This window comes from Portunus trituberculatus, chromosome 50, assembly GCF_017591435.1.
Source record: "Portunus trituberculatus isolate SZX2019 chromosome 50, ASM1759143v1, whole genome shotgun sequence".
Classification (NCBI taxonomy): Eukaryota; Metazoa; Arthropoda; class Malacostraca; order Decapoda; family Portunidae; genus Portunus; species Portunus trituberculatus.
The window spans coordinates 8,234,047-8,254,943 of NC_059304.1; the positions used below are offsets into that span (position 1 = coordinate 8,234,047).

The 20,897-nt window shown below is 40.4% G+C and overlaps 1 long non-coding RNA gene and 1 other non-coding gene across 3 annotated transcripts in view; one reads left to right on the forward strand and one right to left on the reverse strand.

Moving 5' to 3' along the window:
- Positions 1–20,897, reverse strand: part of LOC123500044 — a 125,151-nt gene that overhangs the window by 87,902 nt on the left and 16,352 nt on the right. Inside the window, exon 3 of one of the 2 annotated variants that reach the window (XR_006673156.1) lies at positions 18,392–18,438. The exons of the other annotated variant lie outside the window; for it this stretch is intronic. This is a non-coding gene — a long non-coding RNA (uncharacterized LOC123500044). The remainder of the gene's footprint in view (positions 1–18,391; positions 18,439–20,897) is intronic. 2 annotated transcript variants of the gene reach the window in all.
- Trnad-guc lies at positions 14,288–14,359 on the forward strand. Its single transcript has one exon. It is a non-coding gene; the product is annotated as a tRNA-Asp (tRNA).

Here is a 20,897-nt window from a genome sequence, read left to right on the forward strand (position 1 = left end):
AGTAGTAGTAATAGTATCAGTATTATTATTATTATTATTATTATTATTATTATTATTATTATTATTAGTAGTAGTAGTAGTAACAGCAGAAATAGTAGTAATAGCAACAGAAACACTAGCTGTCGCAGTATTATCAGATGTAGTAGCAGAAATAGCGGCAGTAGCAGCAATAGTATTAATATCAACAATAAAAATAGTAGTAGCAACTGTTGAAATAGTACCAGCAAAAGAAATACGTAAAAGCAACAACAGCAAAAACAAATACACCACCACCACCACCACCACCACCACAACAACAACAACAACAACAACAACAACAACAGTAACAGTAAAAGTAAGGACGACACACATTAAGAACCAACCAGGCCTTCCTCCTTTTCAACATCCAAACCCACGTACGTACAACCTTCCGCAATGGCCCTAGCAAGAGGTGCAGCGGGCGGGGCTGCGAGTCTTGCCACACCACCCATACTCTGCAGAAATGACGCCGCCGCTCCCCAGCCTCGGCGGTGCAGGCGAGGCTGATTACGCCCTGACTCTTGCCGGCGATTGTGAGGCAACGAGGAACTGCATTTAGAGTTGCAATTAGTACCTGAAGGAGAGGGCGCTTTGCATACTGATGAGAGAGAGAGAGAGAGAGAGAGAGAGAGAGAGAGAGAGAGAGAGAGAGAGAGAGAGAGAGAGAGAGAGAGAGAGAGAGAGAGAGAGAGAGAGAGAGAGAGAGAGAGAGAGAGAGAGAGAGAGAGAGAGTTTTGGTTTAATAAGGTAACCAAACCAGCCATCAAAAAAGAAACAAGAGAAGGTGACGAAGATAAAGAAAGATGAAAATACAAGATAAAAAGAAGATAATGAAATAAAGAAGGTAAAAAAAAAAAAAAGAAGTCAAAACCACAACACAAAACAAGAGAAAATAAAAAGTATATATTGTAAGGAAGTAACAAAGATGAAAAAGGAAAGGAAAGTAAGAAAAAAAAAAGATAAGGAAACTGGAAAAGTATACAGATAACAAACAAGGAAGAGAATGAGATAAGGAGGCAAAAAAAAAAGAAGAAAATAGGATAGACAAGATAAAGATAAGGGAAGGAAAGCAAAAAAAAAAAAAAAAAAAAAAAAAGGAAACTGGAAGAGATACAGATAAACAAGCAAGAAAGAGTAAGTGATAAGCTGATGAAGTACGGAGTTAACCCTTTCATATTCATTCTGCTTACTATTCTGCTTTTATACAGCTTTAGAAACTTATGTGGGGATTAAAATAGTGAAGACTCTGACCATTAATCTTCTGACCTCCAGTGACCCTTCCCTAATGTAAATAAAATCGACTACTCTACAAAAAAAAAAATAATAAAAATAAAAAAGTGTCTCAAGCACTAAAAAGTTAAGAAAACAGTCAAATAATAATGGAAGCTAAGAAAATAATGAAAATAAGAACGATTTGTTTTTATTACGAAACGATTGATAGGAAGGAAAGGAGAAAAAGAAAATAAAGAAGAGAGGAAGTTTAGGGAATAAGAAAGGCTAAGGAAGATAAGAAGGAGGAGGTAAAAGATAAACAAGAGATCACGTTCTCCAAGGGGAATAAATTGCCTCTTAGCGGATTTATAAATGAACACTTCAAGCTCCGTATCTGAAGGTCAGTAGGAGGAGGAGGAGGAGAGAGGAGGAGGAGGAGGAGGAGGAGGAGGAGGAGGAGGAGGAGGAGGAGGAGGAGGAGGAGGAGGAGGAGGAGGAGGAGGAGGAGGAGGAGAGGGAGGAGGAGGAAGGGGAAGAAGAGGAGGAGGTAGGGGAAGAAAAGGAGGAGAGGGAGGAGGAGGAAGGGGAAGAAGAGGAGGAGGTAAGGGAAGAAAAGGAGGAGGAGGAGGAGGAGGAGGAGGAGGAGGAGGAGGAGGAGGAGGAGGAGGAGGAGGAGGAGGAGGAGGAGGAGGAGGAGGAGGAGGAGGAAGGAGAAGGAGGAGGAGGAGGAGGAGGAGGAGTTAAGAAGGACATGATAATAAACGTCATAAAGAGACAGACAGTTACACGCGAGCAAGCAAGTCACATATCATTGTAAAGAGACGCAAAAAAAAAAAAAAAAAATGCAAACGTAAATTTACTCATGAAAATAAATTATGAGACACGTGACTGGGAGATGAACACTAGTAACTCTCTCTCTCTCTCTCTCTCTCTCTCTCTTTCAAGAATAAATGAAAAGCGAGAGAGAGAGAGAGAGAGAGAGAGAGAGAGAGAGAGAGAGAGAGAGAGAGAGAGAGAGAGAGAGAGAGAGAGAGAGAGAGAGAGAGAGAGAGAGAGAGAGAGAGAGAAACAGACAGACAGAGATGAAACAAAGATAAAAAGAGAGAGAAATAAGACGAGGAGGAGAAAGAGAAAGATGAAGCAATTTATTTATAGAACTGCATGTGGTGAGAAGGTAGGAGGAATCAATACAAGACAGACAAGTAGCAGGGAACATTGGAAGTTAATAGAAAGGTTACAAAGCATGGTAATAAAACAGAGCATCATTGTACGATCATTAGAAAGACAAGAAATAACAGAAAACAGCAGAGAGAGATGGCAGATTAAGAGGAGGAGCAGAGGAGTGTATTAAGAGAAGGTACAAACTGGTAAGGGGAGGTGTAGAAAGGGACAGGGAGGTGGCAGGAATAGATAGGAGAGTTTGGAGCGAGTGTGAGTGAGAGGTTGCAAGGTTAATGAATAAAGGTTACATGATGGAGAGGAGAGGCGGTGTTCAGATGCTGTATGAGTCCCTGCCTAACTAACTAACCCCGCGCCACACACTCAGCCCCAACGGGACCACGGCAGCAGGACACGTGAAAGGGAACAAATGATAAGTTTTTTTTTTTTTATATGGAAGCGCGCCGGCAAGGAACAAAGACAAGGACAACAAAAAATATAGTAAAAAAAAGGTTCATTAAGGTGTCAGGACCATATAGAGGTGAGGGAAGGTCTGTTTTCTTTACCTAGTCATGGAAAATATATAGACATGAAATAAGTGAGTAGATAAATAGGAAACAAAATGTACAATAAGATGTCGATAAATAAAACCATACAGTGGATAGATTAATAGATAGGTACTGATAGAAAACACCGCTTCCTGTTCTCTACTTAAGATAACCTAACCTAACCCAGCACAACCCAACGGAACCGAACGCAATCGAACTGAACCCAATCTAACCCAGTTCAACCTAACCTAATCAGACCCAACCTAACCCAACCTAACCAAACCAAACCTACCTTACCTACCTTAACCTATCCTAACCTAACCTATCCTAACCTAACTTAACCTAACCAAACCAAACCTTGCCTAACCTCACTAAACCAAACCTACCTTAACCCATCCTAACCCATCCTAATAACCTAACCTAACCTTCCACCTCCCATATTCTAGATCCTATAACTTTATACCAAACTCTCTCTCTCTCTCTCTCTCTCTCTCTCTCTCTCTCTCTCTCTCTCCCAACCATCCAAAGACTCTCCTGCTTTCACGTGATGACTTTTCTTAACCCTTTACTTACTAATTCAATTCTGTATCTCTTCCCTTTCATTCTCCTCCTCCTCTTCTTCCTCCGTCTCCTCTTCTCCCATAACCACTTTCCATTCCTCTGATATCCACCTTGTAGTCTCCCCACTTTACTCCAGACACTCGCTTCCCTTCACCTGGCCTCGCCCATTCCCCTCTTCCCTCTTGCCTCTTCTCCCTTTCCCCGTATCATGACCTCCTGTTCCTCCCATGCCTGTCCTCAGCCTCCCACCGCGTCGAGGTCTCCGGGTCACGCTTCCTTGTTGACCTCCAGATGAAAACATTTGACCTCTCTCTCTCTCTCTCTCTCTCTGTGTGTGTGTGTGTGTGTGTGTGTGTGTGTGTGTGTGTGTGTGTGTGTGTGTGTGTGTGTGTGTGTGTGTGTGTGTGTGTGTGTGTTATCATCTCATTTCTATATTAATTTTTCTCTTAAATCTTGTCTTTTTCCCTCTCTTCTTCTCTTTCTTTCTTTTTCTTTTGTTTGTTTGTTTGTTTGTTTGTTTGTTTGTTTCTTCCTTCTTCTCTTTTTTCTTATATTCTCCTCTTTATCGTCCTTTTTTTTTTCCTCCACTCTCCTCTCATTCATTCACTCATTTATATCCTTTATCTATATTTATCCTCTTCCTCCTCCTCCTCCTCCTCCTCCTCCTCCTCCTCCTCCTCCTCCTCCTCCTCCTCCTCCTCCTCCTCCTCCTCCTCCTCCTCCTCCTCCTCCTCCTCCTCCTCCTCCTCCTCCAGCACAAAACTACACTGACCCGGAAGTAAACACACACACACACACACACACACACACACACACACACACACACACACACACACACACACACACACACACTTCATTAGGCCTACCCAGCACTATTTATTGCGTCTCCTCAATGAAGTCATCGTCCTACCGGGATTCGAAGAGGGACACCACCTGCACCGACAAGCCACAGGTGGGAGGGCGCGGCGCAGCAGGCGAGGCAGGTGGGGCGAGTTACGAGGTGGGGAGGAAGCAGGTAAGGAGAGGAGGAGGATACAGGAGGCAGGAGGAAGTCAACAGGTATTAGAGAAGGAAGGAAGGGGAAGGAAAGGATGGATAACAGAGAAAAGGGGAAAAAAGGATAAGCAAGAGGGGAGAGGAGAGGAAAAGGTTAGTGGATACAGAAGGAGGGAGGAGGGAGTCAAACAGGGTATTAGGGAATGAAGGAAGGGGAAATAAAGGATGGATAACAGAGAAAAGGGGAAGAAGGGATGGGTAAGAGGGGAGAGAAGGAGAGGAGGTTAGTAGTTAGTGGGTGGGTAGGAAGAGACAGGTTAGTGTGAGGTTGGTGATGCATGGGAAGGGTTAGAGTGGATAGGAATGGTAGAATGTGAACAGACAGGAGTGAATGAATGGGGAATGAATGAACCGTAGGAAGGAATGAAGGGAATGAAATAAAGAGGAATTGGGAATGATAGGAACTAGCTGGAAAGGGATTAAGTGAGTGGTGATACCTAGGAATGGCTGGGAATGATTGAGAAAAAACAAACAAACTGAGAATGATTGAGAAAAAAAAACTGGGAATGAGTGAAAATGACTCGTAATAGACAAGAATAACTAAGAACGGTTGGGAATAACAACTAGGAATGACTGACAGTGACTGAAATTGACGAAGAATGACTAAAAATAAAGAAGAATGACTGAAAATAAAGAAGAATGACTGAAAATAAAGAAGAATGACTGAAAATAAAGAAGAATGACTGAAAATAACGAAATGACTGAAAATAACAGGAAATGAGTGAGAATGAATTGGAATGAGTAGGAATAGAAAACTGAAAATAACTGGGAATAACAGGGAAGAACAATAGGTATTCGGACATAAGTGGGGAATGACTGCAAGTGCCTGTAAATAACTGGGAGTGATTAGGAATGAGTGTGAAAAACTCAAACCAGGAATCAATTTAGTGGAGTGTGGAGAGTATGGAATGGTATTAGTGGCTGTAGTGGTCATCTTTCTTTCCTTTCCCCTCTCCTCTTCCCTCTCCCTCACATAGCATCCCCTTTTCAATGTCTTTCCTCCTCTCCCTTTCTCCCCTACAAGAACAGACCCCATTGCTCCCTGTTAGGTGAATCCTCTCCCCACTCTCCCTCTTTCTAAGCCGTCACTCTCACTCTTTCTCTCCTTTCGCCTTTATTTGAGAGGCCGCCACCCCTAGCCACTCTCTGCCTCTCTTGCCTTGTCTCTACCGGCTGTGTTCACCTGGCGAGTTGTGATAACAGTAGTCTTGTCCTCACCTTGCTCTGAATGCTGCCTACTTTCTCTCTTTCTCTTTCTTTCTGTCTTTGTCTCTGTCTCTCTGTATCTCCATGTACTTTTCTTTGCCTCTATTTCTGTCTGTCTGTCTCTCTCGCGTTTTACATTATCTGTTGGACGCCATGCACAATCTTCCTCATCCTTCTCCTTCTTCCACTTATTTTCCTTCTCTTTCTTCTTCTAACGTTTTCCCATTAAAAAGATGAGATAGGGATTACTTCATCTCTTCTTACAATTCAAGTGCACTTAATGTTCGACAGTGAAAAAACGAGATAGACGTTCATCATCTTCATCTTGCTTCCCTTCCCCTTCCTCCTAATGGTACTCAGTGAACAGGAGAGAAAGAAAAACAGAGTAAGAGAAAAAATTGCAGTCTCCTTTCTCTCACCCAACCACCACCACCACCACCACCATTACTACCTCCTCCTTCTCCTCCCAGTCCTCCTTTTCCTTCACTTCCATATTGAGGACAATAGTGAAAACCCACGAGAATGTACCAATGAAGAAGGCAATGATGGCGGAGGTTTGGAGGAGAAGGAGTGCTGGGAGACAAAGAATAAGATGGAGAGACGTAACAAGGAGTGACATGAACAAGCTGGGAGTTCAAAAAGATGATGCAAAGAATAGAAACAGGTGGAGAAGGATAACTCGAGCGGCTGATCCTGCAATACAGTGGGATTAAGGTGGCGTGAAGAAGAAGAAGAAGAAGGAGAAGATGAAGAAGAAGAAGAAGAAGAAGAAGAAGAAGAAGAAGAAGAAGAAGAAGAAGAAGAAGAAGAATGATAATAATAATAATAATAATAATAATAATAATAATAATAATAATAATACGAAGAAGAAGAAGAAGAAGAAGAAAAGAAAAGAAAAGAAAAGAAAAGAAAAGAAAAGAATACTACTACTACTACTACTACTACTACTACTACTACTAATAATAATAATAATAAGAAGAAGAAGAAGAAGAAAAGAAGAAAAGAAAAGAAAAGAAAAGAAAAAAGAAGAAGAAGAAGAAGAAGAAGAAGAAGAAGAAGAAGAAGAAGAAGAAGAAAAGGAAAAGAAAAGACAAAGAAAAGAAAAGAAAAGAAGGAGAAGGAGAAAAGAAGAAAAAGAAAAGAAAAGAAAAGAAAAGAAGAAAAGAAAAGAAAAGAAAAGAAAGAGAAAAAGATAAAGAAAAAGAAGAAGAAGAAGAAGAAAAAGAAGAAGAAGAAGAAGAAGAACCACGTCACATCTACAAGACCCAAAACTCCACGACCTTATGCAACATGACTCAAACAAACTGGCACATGTACACCTTCTATATCAACCTACGGAGTGATGATGCCAGTTTTACTCAGGGCGGGGAATGAACTCTATCGAATCCAAGAAACAGGACTAAGAGAGAGAGACTGGTGTGTGGGAAAAATATCCATGTGTTGTGTGGTATAAATATCTAGCGTGTCTTAGAGGAGGTGGTAATAAAAGCAGGTATAAAGAAAGAGGAGGAGGAGGAGGAGGAGGAGGAGGAGGAAGGGTGAGGAAGAAGAAAAGCTGTGTGGTAAAAGAGGAGAGAACATTTTCGTTTCTCTCCTTTTCAGTGAAACATAAAGGTGAAGAAGAGAGGAAGGATCAGACCTTCGATGAGAGACATAATGGTGAGGAAGAGAAGGAGGAACAGCAAACATTCATAGAGAGAAATAAAGATGAGAAGGAGTAACAAACATTCAATAAGAGACATAAGGATGAAGAAGAGGAGGAGGAGGAACAAACATCTACTAGAATTAATTACTGCATTGCTAACACCAGAACCCTTGCAATAGTTTTACATACGTGCAGACACTAATAATACATAGAGTTCCACACGACTGTTTCATCTAGAACAACAAAATTATAGCAACTACAAGCTTACATGACCAGAAATTGCAGATCATCTAATCATCTATTTTTCTATGGTAAAGTTTGAGTACCATGACGTGTTTCCATATTCATTCTGCTTGTTGTTTGATGATTTTAAACAGCTTCAGAAACTTATGTAGGGTATCAAAATAGTGAAGACTGTGCCCACTAATCTTCTGACGTCAATAAACCCTACCTAATGTCGATAAAATGGTCTAATCGTACACAAATCTCAAGGTAAAAATGTGTCCCATTACTGAAGAGGTTAACGGGAACAAAAAACTGAGAAAAAGACCCAATAAAGCTACCAGACTCTAAAGACGGAAGTGATGTAAATGATGGAATGCGTCAAGTGTTAGGAGAGTGGTGTGGAGTGTTGAGTGGACGAGTGGCCTAGGAAGTGAAAGAAGCAAGCAGGGAGAGGCATTTGCCCTGGAGTGGAAGCGTAGAGGTTGATGATTATGATGAGAAGGATGACGTGGCTGGGGTTTATTATCACTGCTGTTGGAAGGGGGGGGGTTGTAAAATACCTGGTATCTTAGTGTGGCCGTCAAATTGAGCTAACTTCTCACGAGAAAACCACGAACTTGAAGGAGACAAAAATTTCAAGATTACTCATATTTTCTTTCTCTTTTTTATATTCTCCTCCTCTTTCACCACTTATCTATCCCTTTATGAGTTCCTGCAGTAAAACATCTCATCAGCAACACTACTGAGACTCACTTAACTTTTACACCTGGTAGAGAAACGCGATTCACACCTGGATACGTTCTTGCCGGTTTTTCTTCTCATTCAGTAATTTTGGCTTCACCTCCGTGGCGTGAGAGGTCTGAGGTGAGGGGGAGGGGAAGCAAGAAGATGGAGAGAGGAGAGAGCCGCACCACACCAGCACCTTCTCGCCAAGGAAGCCAGAATGTGCCGCTCTTTCTAGACACGGATACGCGAACCACTTCCCCGTTCACTGCTCGTCTCTCGCGCGAGTATTGGTGGCGGTGACCTTACTCTATTTCCCCACATGAAGGGTAGATGCGAACTCAAAAAAGGTGCTGACAGGTTTGTAGAGTACGATTTCCGATAAAAATAGATAACGGAGGAAAGTTTCTGAGTGTCATGTAGTGAGTTGGGTTTCCTAAATACAAGGAAAAAACAAACACTCTCTGATAAACCAAGTGGAGTGCTGAAGATTGTTGTTGTATAAGGCATTGGTGCGTTTTATTTATTTATTATTATTTTTTTTCATCAATGGCGACGAGTGACGATGTGATGCAACGATAGGAGTGTTAGAAGCCAATTAACTTGTACGACTAATATGAGAGAGAGAGAGAGAGAGAGAGAGAGAGAGAGAGAGAGAGAGAGAGAGAGAGAGAGAGAGAGAGAGAGAGAGAGAGAGAGAGAGAGAGAGAGAGAGAGAGAGAGAGAGAGAGAGAGAGAGAGAGAGAGAGAGAGAGAGAGAGAGAGAGAGAGGAAAAGAAGGAAGAGTAGAAAAAAAAAAAACTGACTGACTGACTGATTGATTGATTTAAGGCATCGCGACATCGTGGTCATATGAAACCATTGCAAGACGTTCAAAAAAAAAAAAAAATAAACAAATAAAAAAGGAACAATTTAAAAGAATGATATATATATATATATATAAAAAAAAAAAAAAACTGAACGCAGAGAAAGAAAATGTACATGAAAAAAAAAAATCAATAAAAGAAATATGAATAGGTAAAAGAAAATGGGATAAATCAAAGAAAACTCAGGTATTGCAAATTGAGAGCTGCGGTGTTTCAATGTAGTATTCTTTTTATTTATACCATGTGGAGTTTTCACAGGAATTTATGGGTTAAAGGGGATACTTTTTTTGGGGTAACTCCACTCTAAAATCCCACCCGCTAGTAAACCGTTGTCCGGAGTGAGAAAGCCCAACCTGCACTCAGACCGTGGACAGGATTCGAACCCGTGCGCTTGGAGACCCCTCGGACCCCAAAGCACGCATGGTTCCACTGTGAATGAGAAGATACGAACTCAACTGATACATAATAGTGAGTGTACGGCTGCTTATTTCGTTCCCAAGACACAATGACGCCGCTGAAAGTAGAGGACGATGGAATGGAAAGAAGAAAAATAAAACGAGCAGGAAAGAAACGAGAAAGAAGCAAGTAAAGAGGAAGAACACAAGGTCAGTAAACAGGGTCAAGGTAATAGAGGAGAATAAAAGGAAGAAAAACAGTAAAAGTAATGGAAAAATAAAGCGACGGAAAGAAGAGGAAGAGGAAGAGGAAGAGGAAGAGGAAGGGGAAGAAGAAGAAGAAGAAGAAGAAGAAGAAGAAGAAGAAGAAGAAGAAGAAGAAGAAGAAGAAGAAGAAGAAGAAGAAGAAAAAGAAGAAGAAGAAGAAGAAATTAACAAATGAGCTTTAGATTTGTACATTTCTCAATAAATGACAAAAGAAATGAAAATAGTGAAAATAAAGAAATAAAAAAAAAATAACAGAAAACAATGAAGAAGAAAACAAACTTACAATATTATGAAATTTAAACGGCCATATTGATATAAGAAAAAATATCAGTTAAAGGATCAATGAGAATGGAAAAGTGATTACTGAATGGATGGAAAAGTATAATTAGATGATGCTAAATGCTGACTGTAATTGCCCATGTGTGCGTGTCTGTGTGTCCGTGTGTGAGTGTGTGCGTGTGAGGTAGCGTAGGGAGTGTGTCATGGCAATCAATACACACATGAATCAGTAATTGGGCAATGAAGAGCAAGGAAAGTGTGACTGATTCTGTATTGGCAACTAAAGACTGTTATGATACTTATGAAGGCAATGGAGGGAAGTAAAAGGAAGTAAGGAAGTAAAAATAATGAAAGGAAATAAAGCTTCGGAGAAAAGGAGAAGAAAGAAGAAGAAGAAGAAGAAGGAGAAGGAGAAGGAGAAAGAGAAAGAGAAGGAAAAGGAGAAGGAGAAGGAGAAGGAGAAGGAGAAAAGAAAAATGAGAATGTGAATGAGAATGAGAAGAAGAAGGAAGGAGAAGGAAGAGAAGAAGAAGAAAGGAGAAAGAGAAAGAAAGAGAAAGAGAAAGAGAAAGAGAAAGAAGAAGAAGAAGAAGAAGAAGAAGAAGAAGAAGAAGAAGAAGAAGAAGAAGAAAAAGAAAAAGAAGAAGAAGAAGAAGAAGAAGAAGAAGTAACACTGATATAACAGATCACACCCTGATAGAAGTAAGATTAAGAACGAGAAGAGTAAGAAAATCATGCTAAAACCCAGTGTATAAAATTATAGAACGTACAAAACATCACTAAAGAAATCAAAGAAGGCAGAAACAATTATCAAGAAAAATATCATAAACACTGAGAAATTGAATAAAGTGTTAAAGGATAAAGCAGACAACACATTAAAAACACAGTATAAAAGAGAACTAATCTATGACGGAAAGAAGATGAAGGAGGAAGCACGGAATAGATAAGAAAAGGGATAAAGAAGAGAAAAAAAAAAGCAATAAAAGACTTATGAGGAACGAAACAACAGAAGAGGAAGAAGAAAGCGATGAAAGGAGAGGAGAAGGAGAGGAGGAGGTAAAAAGTACAGATGATAATAAAGAAGTCTATCTACAAACAAGAAGAAAAAGAAACGAAAGAGATAAAAAGTAATAGAAATATCAAGAAAACATGGGAATAGATTGATAAATTAAGGAAGAAACCAAAAAGAGAGAATACATTGCAAAACCATGATGAACAAGAAAACTGCCTCATTAAAGAAGAAAGCAGTAGGAATATGAAGGACTATTGACAGAATATTTATCAAAAGCAACACAGCAGGATGGATGAGTATGTAATGATGAAACCAAAACACATTATAAACACCACTGGGATGAACAACAGGAAGAGATTATAATACAAAACGAACAAGAAGGACGGAAAAAAAAAAAATACTCTAAATGGAGCACTACAAATAAGGGAACACCTCGACATGGCAGTGTGAGTAGTAGAGGTTGTAAATACTATGACTAAACTAGAACTAAAAGATATTGAGGTGAAACAAAACATAATATTAAATGATAAAAAAAGCAGCAGGACCTGTTAACTTAGTACCTGAGCTATACAAAGGACTAAAAGACAATGAAAAATTCTTAAAAACCATGACAAATGTTTTAATAGAGTCTTAGAAGAGGGAAGAATACCAGCAGGATGGGGAACGTCCAAGACAACAATGACACCCAAGAAAGTAAAGCCTAGACCATCAGGATTCAGACCAATGGCCATGATAGACATATCCTACAAGCTGTTTATGACATCAGCAGTAAAAAATAAGATAGAAGAACATATTAAAGCAAATGATCTCATAAAAGAAATTCAAAACGGCTTTACAAAAATTGGGACGCATGGAAAACAACCTTACGCTACTAAAATACTGCATAGAAAAAAAAATAACATAGGAAGATCCCTTTAACAATAGGCAAAAGGCTTCTCTAAAGCATATGATTCCGTGGATAGAAAAACACTAATTAATGTGATGATGAAGATTAAGATACACGAGAACATACTAGACTTGATACAAAGAAACTTATATCAATGACCACACAAAAAAATATGGAAGATGGAAATGAACTAAACATACAACTCTTCAGTGGAATCAAGCAAGGGTGCGCAGCCTCAACAACGCTATTTGACTCAAAGCATGCGACATAATACAGAGACTGGAAGAATCTGAAGGATAGAGCGACAGAGCGGTGAACTTGTGTGCTCTCATTTTTGCAGACGATGGGATTATTTTACCAAGATCAGAAGAGACTGAAAAAAAAGATAGATGTATTGACTATGAAAAGAATAGAAAATGGATTAAGGATAAATGCAGAAAAAAGTAAGATAATGATATATCACCTCAACCCGCCCCCCCAAAAAAAACAAAATAAGTATAAGAGGAGTAGAAGTGAGTGATGAAATAAAGTATTTGGGTATTACGGTAATAGATAAGGATGATTACTTTAAGAAACACAAACAAAGGCTGACAGACAGAGCAAGAGTAACGGCTAATATGGCATGTCCTGTAATAAAACAAAGCTGTAACAAACTTTTAACAGGGAAAACATTGGAAGAGCGTGGTGGTCCTTCATTACTTTATGGATTAAGTACGTTAGGAAATACTAAGACGGATATGAAGAAAATTCAAGACAATGAAAAATACAGTATATAAAATAATGTTGGGTATATGCACAAGTATACACAGTGAGAGAAGGGGGGGGGCAAGGTGCATAAAAAATAGAATTAGAGAAGCCAAATGAAATTCAACAAATATATCTTAGAAAACGAAATCCACTGACTACTTAATGACAAAATATATACAAGAAAGAAGAGAAAATGTTAATAACTACTGCTTAGAATCCTCTTCACTTGAACAACTGAAAGATATTAAGAAAAATGACCTTAACTCAATAACCAAGGCATGGGATGGTGAAAAATGGAAGCAAGATGTAAAAAAAATGAAAAGTTAAATATATTACAGAGGAAAAAATATTAAGAAAGAAGAAGAACTATATGACAACATGCCAGCCTCAGAGGTTGTGTATAAAGCAAGAACAAATAACTACAAAACAGAGCAAGACAACAAAGAAAAATACGAATTGTGTTGTGAGTGATGCGGAAAGAGAGGATCTGAAACACGTCATGCTTACACAAACGAAAGAAAAAAGACATAAATTTACAACGTCCATATTTAGAAGAAGAACTTATTGGGCATCCGTTGTATTATAGACTACTTTACGTTACACGGTTACAGTGCAGTAGTCTGTGCTCGTGCTTATTAGCTACAGTGTATGTTTCTTACTGCTAGTGTATAGAAGGGAAAATCTGACGCATCTTCTTATTTTTTTAACCTTCCAAATGTGACACCCTATAGAAGAGAAAGGAAAGAACGATAAGCTTCCTTCCAGCAGGACCTTCCCCTCCTCACCTCCTGCAGGGTTTACCACTTCCTTGGCCTGCGCCCCTAGCCAAATCTGCCACGCCCGCCACGCCCGCCGCCGCGACACGCATGCGTCCCTCGACCTAATTTCGACTGATTGCGCCGCTACTTGCTCGGGAAGCTTTTTCTGCGCCGCGGAGAGAAAGCGAAACACGGAAACCTGTCGAGAGATGCTGGACTACCAGACCAATAAACCGCGTCCTCTTTTTGTGCTTGAGTGGTGGCGGCAGCGGCAGCGGCAGCGGCGGCGGTGGTGGTGGTAGTGACGATGATGGTGGTGCGCTAGTAAACCACCCATGAAGAGCCTCACCTTGTTACTCGAACTGATATGAGATGCAGCACAAAGAAAAGTACTCGTTCATAGCTGGATACCAAACTTACATCGCTCCCCGCCCTGACAGAAGGCTACGGAGAGGAACGCGGCATTGCATACATTCATAGATGGAGTGTGGAAAAACATAGTGCCCTTACCGCGTGCACCCAGACCTGGCGTGCTGGTGAGGCTCACGTGACGCAAGGAAAGGCACAAAAATGTATAGAGAGACCAACAAGACAGTGATTGAATTATCAATGATAATGGATATAGTAACAAAAAGTAAAATGATAACACTAACACCACCAGGTAAATAGTCAATGAAAATAAAAATACGAACAACTTCTAAGTAAATCTAAACAAATTATTTCATTCCTCGGTAGTATAGTGGTTAGTATCCCCGCCTGTCACGCGGGAGACCGGGGTTCGATTCCCCGCCGGGGAGATCACCGATGGGATTTTTCCCAATCCATTTGAAAGGCAGTACTTTCTACTTCCTGTTCCAGCATCTTGTTTGGGTCCAGCACGAGTGACGCAAGATTTGCCTTCCCTCAAGTGCGCCACTCCCGAGTCCATGTCTTAAGATGGGAGAGGACCCGAGCCGTGTTCTGTTCCTTCATGGAGTGTGTTCGGATACGGTTGTCATTTTTTACTTTCATTACATTCAGAGGTCAGAAATCGTCTACGGTTAGTCGAATTCTCATGCGTGTTTCCCCAATAACGACATATTCCTTGTTAATCGTGAACATCCCTCAACAAACTATATACTGGCTGCTGAAGGTTGCCGCGGTGAGATCTTGAAACACTCCACAACGCGTCTCTTACACCTGAATTTGAAAACACTGAATTCCCACCAAACCACAGAAATAATCAGTCTGGCACTCGAGGCAATATTCCGCATTCACGCCATGGAACCTTTTCTCAACTATCGCAAGAACCACGCACGGAAACATCCTTGAAACGATAACAACCTGCACTGTAGAGCCTGTTAAAAAGAAATGAACTGAGACCAGGAAATAGAAGTCTGGAAACACGAGCCTTAGTGAACAAGATAAGTTCTACGAGTCTTAAGGAGAACCAGAGAGGCAAGGACGACAGTGAGGTTTTTGTATCCAGGTGTAATTTGTCATGACTGGCTTATATATGAGAACCCACGAGGCCTGCTGAGGGTGATAGGCTCTTCGTGGCACGCTCATTTGGCCTCAGTGATGTCTGTCTGGTGTGGCTGGAGGAAGCTTTCAGGGACTGCCACGTGTCGGCCTGGTGGCTTCTTGCAACTTTCTTTATGTTCCTTTGTAGATTTGAGTACTATAAGTGACGAAACATACGAGAAGAGAAAGAAAAGTATGAAGTATGATAAAGAAAACGGATGAAGACACGGACACACACACACACACACACACACACACACACACACACACACACACACACACACACACACACACACACACACACACACACACCTGTACAAGCCTCGTGACTTCCTAATAACGTTTCTTCCTTCCCTCTCACCTGGCAAACCTGACCTGTGATTTAGCATACTCTCTCTCTCTCTCTCTCTCTCTCTCTCTCTCATGTCATGTGTGTGTGTGTGTGTGTGTGTGTGTGTGTGTGTGTGTGTGTGTGTGTGTGTGTGTGTGTGTGTGTGTGTGTGTGTGTGTGTCTAGGTGGGTAACTGAAAGAGAAAGTACTATACAACCTTAACTGGCCTAAGTCTCCCCTTGCGAGCACGAGGCGGGCCGGGGTGGTCACGACTCTCGCCAGTACCTCACCTGAGCCTCACCTGTCCGTAGTACCTGGTGTTTACGATGCACAGGGAAGGTACTGTACGTGTATACTGGGTGGTGGTGGTGGTGGTGGTAGTGATGGTGGTTGTAAGTTTTGTAACGCAGAATATGAGTACGTGTGTGTGTGTGTGTGTGTGTGTGTGTGTGTGTGTGTGTGTGTGTGTGTGTGTGTGTGTGTGTGTGTGTGTGTGTGTGTGTGTTCGGGGAGAGGGGTGGGAAGGGATAAAGGGTTGTTAATGTGAAAGTGGAATAGAACATACATATGGAAAAGGCGGAAGAAAAGGAAATTTTACTGCGGAAAAGTAAAGAAGGGAGAAAAGAAGAAGGAGGAGGAGAAAAGAAGAAGAAGAAGAAGAAGAAGAAGAAGAAGAAGAAGAAGAAGAAGAAGAAGAAGAAGAAGAAGAAGAAGAAGAAGAAAAAGAAAAAGAAGAAAAAAGACGAAGAAAAAGGAGAATGAGATAGAGAAAAAGGAACAAGAAGAACAACAAAACAGCAACAATAAAAACAACAGCTAAAACAGCACCAAAAAAAAAAAAAAAACCCAGAAAATGACCAGAACAGGAAGAACTGAGAGAGAGAGAGAGAGAGAGAGAGAGAGAGAGAGAGAGAGAGAGAGAGAGAGAGAGAGAGAAAGAGGAAGAGGAAGAGGAAGAGGAGTAGGAAGCGGAGGAAGGGATGACGAGCAAATAATGACAGGGTAGGCTCAAAGTACCAAAGGCGTGGCCATGTTGGGAAAGGTGGTGTAGGTTTCCGGGGCAACACGAGGCAGGAGGAAGAGGGGCAGGAGGAGGCGGGGTAGGGCATGGCGGGGCGGGAGGGGCCGGGGGGAAGAAGGGGGGGCAAGGCGAAAGAAGGTCATCGTCGGAGAACCTCATAAACTTTTCCTTGTCATCAGGAGGAAGAGGAGAAGGAGGAGGAGGAGAAGGAGGAAAACGAGGAGGAGGAGGAAAGAAGAAGGAAAAGGGGTAGGAAAAGGAGAAAGAAAAGTAAAGATAATAATAATAATAAGAGGAAGAGAGAAAGAAAGAAACGATGATGTGGACGAAAAAAAAAAAAGGAAATAAAGACGAACGAGGAGGAAGAAGAGGAGGAGAAATCTTACAAACGCAACCATTTACAAGACAGGAAGTCAAGAAGGTAAATAAAAAATAAAAACATAAATAAAGCGAAAAAAAAAAAAATAAATATATCAGTATACGAGAGTCAATAACCGACTAATAATTCCAACCGTTGACATTACTACAGAACACTTGGCAGAGAAACATTTAAAGATAGAATGGAGAGCGGAACGGCAGCAGACCAGTTAACTCTTATGATAATGTACGTATACATCAAATCATTCGTGCCTTTTATCTCTCTCTCTCTCTCTCTTTCTTTCTTTCTCCTTCTCCTCCTCCTTTTCATTTTGTTCATTTCTTCTCTCTCATTCATGGCTTATTCTTCTTCAGGTCTTCTTCACACAGACAAACGTGATTATCATACTTGCGAGGAGAGAGAGAGAGAGAGAGAGAGAGAGAGAGAGAGAGAGAGAGAGAGAGAGAGAATTATGAAGGCTGGAGAAAATGTAAGGAGGGGAAAAACTGCAGAGAAAAGAAATTTGAGAATGTGCGAAGAAAAATTGTAAAAGAAAATGAAATATGGAGAGAAAAAAAAATAGAAAAAGAAAATTTCGTAAAAAAATTCCTCTCTCTCTTCTCTCTCTCTCTCTCTCTTGGGCGGCGTGAAAGTGCGTGTGTATAACAACCACAACCTTTTGGCTTTGTTATCACGTGAGAGGCGCGGCACAGGCTGGCACGGGTCGGGTTAGGGAGGAGAGGAGGGTCACGGGGGAGGAGGGGGGTGGAAGGAGAGAAGGGAAAGAGGAGAGAAAGGAAAGGAAGAGAGGGAGAAAGGAGAGGTAAGTCAGGGAAGTTACACACACACACACACACACACACACACACACACACACACACACACACGAAGAGAGAGAGAGAGAGAGAGAGAGAGAGAGAGAGAGAGAGAGAGAGAGAGAGAGAGAGAGAGAGAGAGAGAGAGAGAGAGAGAGAGAGATTTAATTCCCCTATTTTCTCTTTTTCATCTCTCAACTTCTTTCCACTTTTAAACTCCTCGTGTAAAGACAAGTTTTCTTTAATAGTCATAACTTCCTACGTACATTTTTCACCATATACTCCAATCCTTCCCTTCATTCTACCTGCACGGGGACTGGCAACTAAGTGGAGATATTTGTTTACTCTTTTTTGTTGCCCTTGAGAAGTTTTTCCCCTCCTACATAAAAACAAGATATCTGTGCACAGGGACACGAAGAGGGAAAAGAGGGAAGACACACAGACAGGTAAACAGACCCTATGATACAAACGTCACGGTCTTCACGCTACCACGGAACACAGCACGAATACCAGGAACGCGCAACACTATAGCGGGGAACCTTGAGACGCGTGCCTAGGTAGAAACTAATGAAAGCAGCAACGCCACATACCGTAACGCAACGTGCCTCTCTTCCTGGAACGCAGAAGCAAAGGCAAACGGGAAAAGGTGAAAGGAAGGGAGTCGTTTGTAATGAAAGAGAAAGTTTAATATTGCGAAAGTGAAAAAAAAAAAAAATGACATATATAACACTTGAGGGAAGGTTGTAGATAAATGGGAGTGTTATATGAATTGCACTGCTTACCTGAACGAGATTGACTTACTAAATATGAGAAGGAGGGTTTCTTCCGCGATGTGACTGATGGACTTGCTGGAAAAATAAGCAAAAGAGAAATTACTGAGGATTTTATTGAAAAGAGAAAGGCAGAAAAAAATGGGAAAAATGCGGATTTACTTAACAGCAAGACAAATCACACGGAAGAATTTGGTGAAAGGAGAAGAGAAATGAGAACTACTGATTAATTTGTTGAGAAAAGAGAAGAGAGAGAGAGAGAGAGAGAGAGAGAGAGAGAGAGAGAGAGAGAGAGAGAGAGAGAGAGAGAGAGATAATACCGATGAAATTGTAAAGAAGAGAAAGATATAAAAAAAAATATACAGAGACGTTTACTAAATACAGAAGAGAATATTGTTGACGATTTAACAAAGAAAATGTAAAATAAGAAAAAAGAATACTGCCGGACGTAGCGAGAAAGAGAGAAAATGCACCGATGAAGTCACTGAGGAAGAAGAAAACGAGTGGCAAATATAAAAAAAATATATAAAAAGTCTTTAAAAAATGTAGTAAGAAGAGGGAGAGATAAAGAGAGAGAGAGAAATAAAATCTATACAAGAAACCAGACAACACACTTATACACACACAAAAAAAAAAAAAAAAACCCAAATTTACACAAAAAATGTTAGAAAATAAGAAAACTGCTAAGGGAATAATGGAACATAAATTTGCAGGTTTATATTAACAGACGAACAAACCAAACAGCGAGAGAGACACGGAGAGTTGAACACGGAGGGGAGGAGAGACAGAATGCAAATAAACATGGAGGAATTTATCGTGGAAACCGGAATGCAAAGAAAAATAAAAATGACACGAAAAGCAAATTAAATAAAGGATGAGTACGGTTGATAAACATGACTGGAGAGGAGAAAATAATAATAATAATAATGATAATGTTGTTTGAAGTGTAAATTATTAAAATAGAAAAAAAAATACGACCACAAAAACCCTGAATAATAAGAGAAAGAAAAAGTAGAAATTAGAGACAAATGAACAAGAAACATTTACAAAACTACAGGAAAGGAAGTCAGAACACGAAAAAAAAAGTCAAATGAAAAAAGAAAACGAGAAGAGCAGATGAGGTTGAAAGAAAACGGATGACTCGTCTAAAACCAAGAGACCTTTCATGATAAAATAAATATTCTTAAACAGGGGAAAAAAAATGTTGATTAGCTGAAGAAAACGAGGAAAAGTAACAGAGAGAGAGAGAGAGAGAGAGAGAGAGAGAGAGAGAGAGAGAGAGAGAGAGAGAGAGAGAGAGAGAGAGAGAGGTGGAACAAGTTAGCAATTAATTTTAAAAGTGGCAATATGGAAGGAAGAGAAGGGAATTAACGAAAAGGAGCAAAATTAACGAAAAAAAAATGCAAGAAGAGAGAGAGAGAGAGAGAGAGAGAGAGAGAGAGAGAGAGAGAGAGAGAGAGAGAGAGAGAGAGAGAGAGATTGACAGGCTGGAAAGAAAGGAAGATATAAAAGGATGGAGAGAAGAAGAGAAAGAGAGAGAGAGAGAAAGAGAGAAGCAAGTCACGATGAAAGAGAAAGTGAAGAGAGAGAGAAAAAAAAAGCGAGAAAGAGAAAGGAAGAGGGAGAAAGAAGGAGAAACAAAGAGATGGAAGGGAAAGATAAGGCCAGGAGGTCAACAAGAAAGAGAGAGGACAATGGAATAAAAAAAAGTAATGATAACAAAAAGTAGAAAAATGTAAACACTACGGGATCTGTAAACAAACCACTCACTCTGAAGCAAAAGTAAAAGGAGGAAGAGCAAGAACAAGAGGAAGAGGAAGAGGAAGAGGAAGAAGAAGAAGAGGAGGAAGAAGAGAAGGAGAAGTAGGTAAAAGTAAGTGGATAAAGTAGATTCAAAAGAAAGTAAAGAAAATATGATGAGTTATGAAGTATGTAAGTTTATTATATTATTATTATTATTATTATTATTATTATTATTATTATTAATATCATCAGTATTACCATTATTATTATTCTCTTGTCAAATATTAAGAAGATATTAGCCTTGTAACTTTAGTAGTAAAACAGAGATAGTAGTAGTAGCAGTAGTAGTAGTAGTAGTAGTAGTAGTAGTAGTAGTAGTAGTAGTAGTAGTAGTAGAGAGAGAGAGAGAGAGAGAGAGAGAGAGAGAGAGAGAGAGAGAGAGAGAGAGAGAGAGAGAGAGAGAGAGAGAGAGAGAGAGAGAGAGAGAGAGAGAGAGAGAGAGAGAGAGAAAGAGATAAAGAAATGGGAGAAAGAAAGAGAGACAAACACAAACACACACACACACACACACACACACACACACACACACACACACACACACACACACACACACACACAACCCATCTACCAAACAAAACACACAAAAAACTAACACAGACACACCTAACAAACTCCATACACCAAACACTAGACACCAGACACCAGACACGAACCTCCCCATAGCGCACCAAACACAAAACCATCGAGGCAAGTCAATCAGCAAGGCGAGGAGGAACGAGTGACGCTTTTCTCCA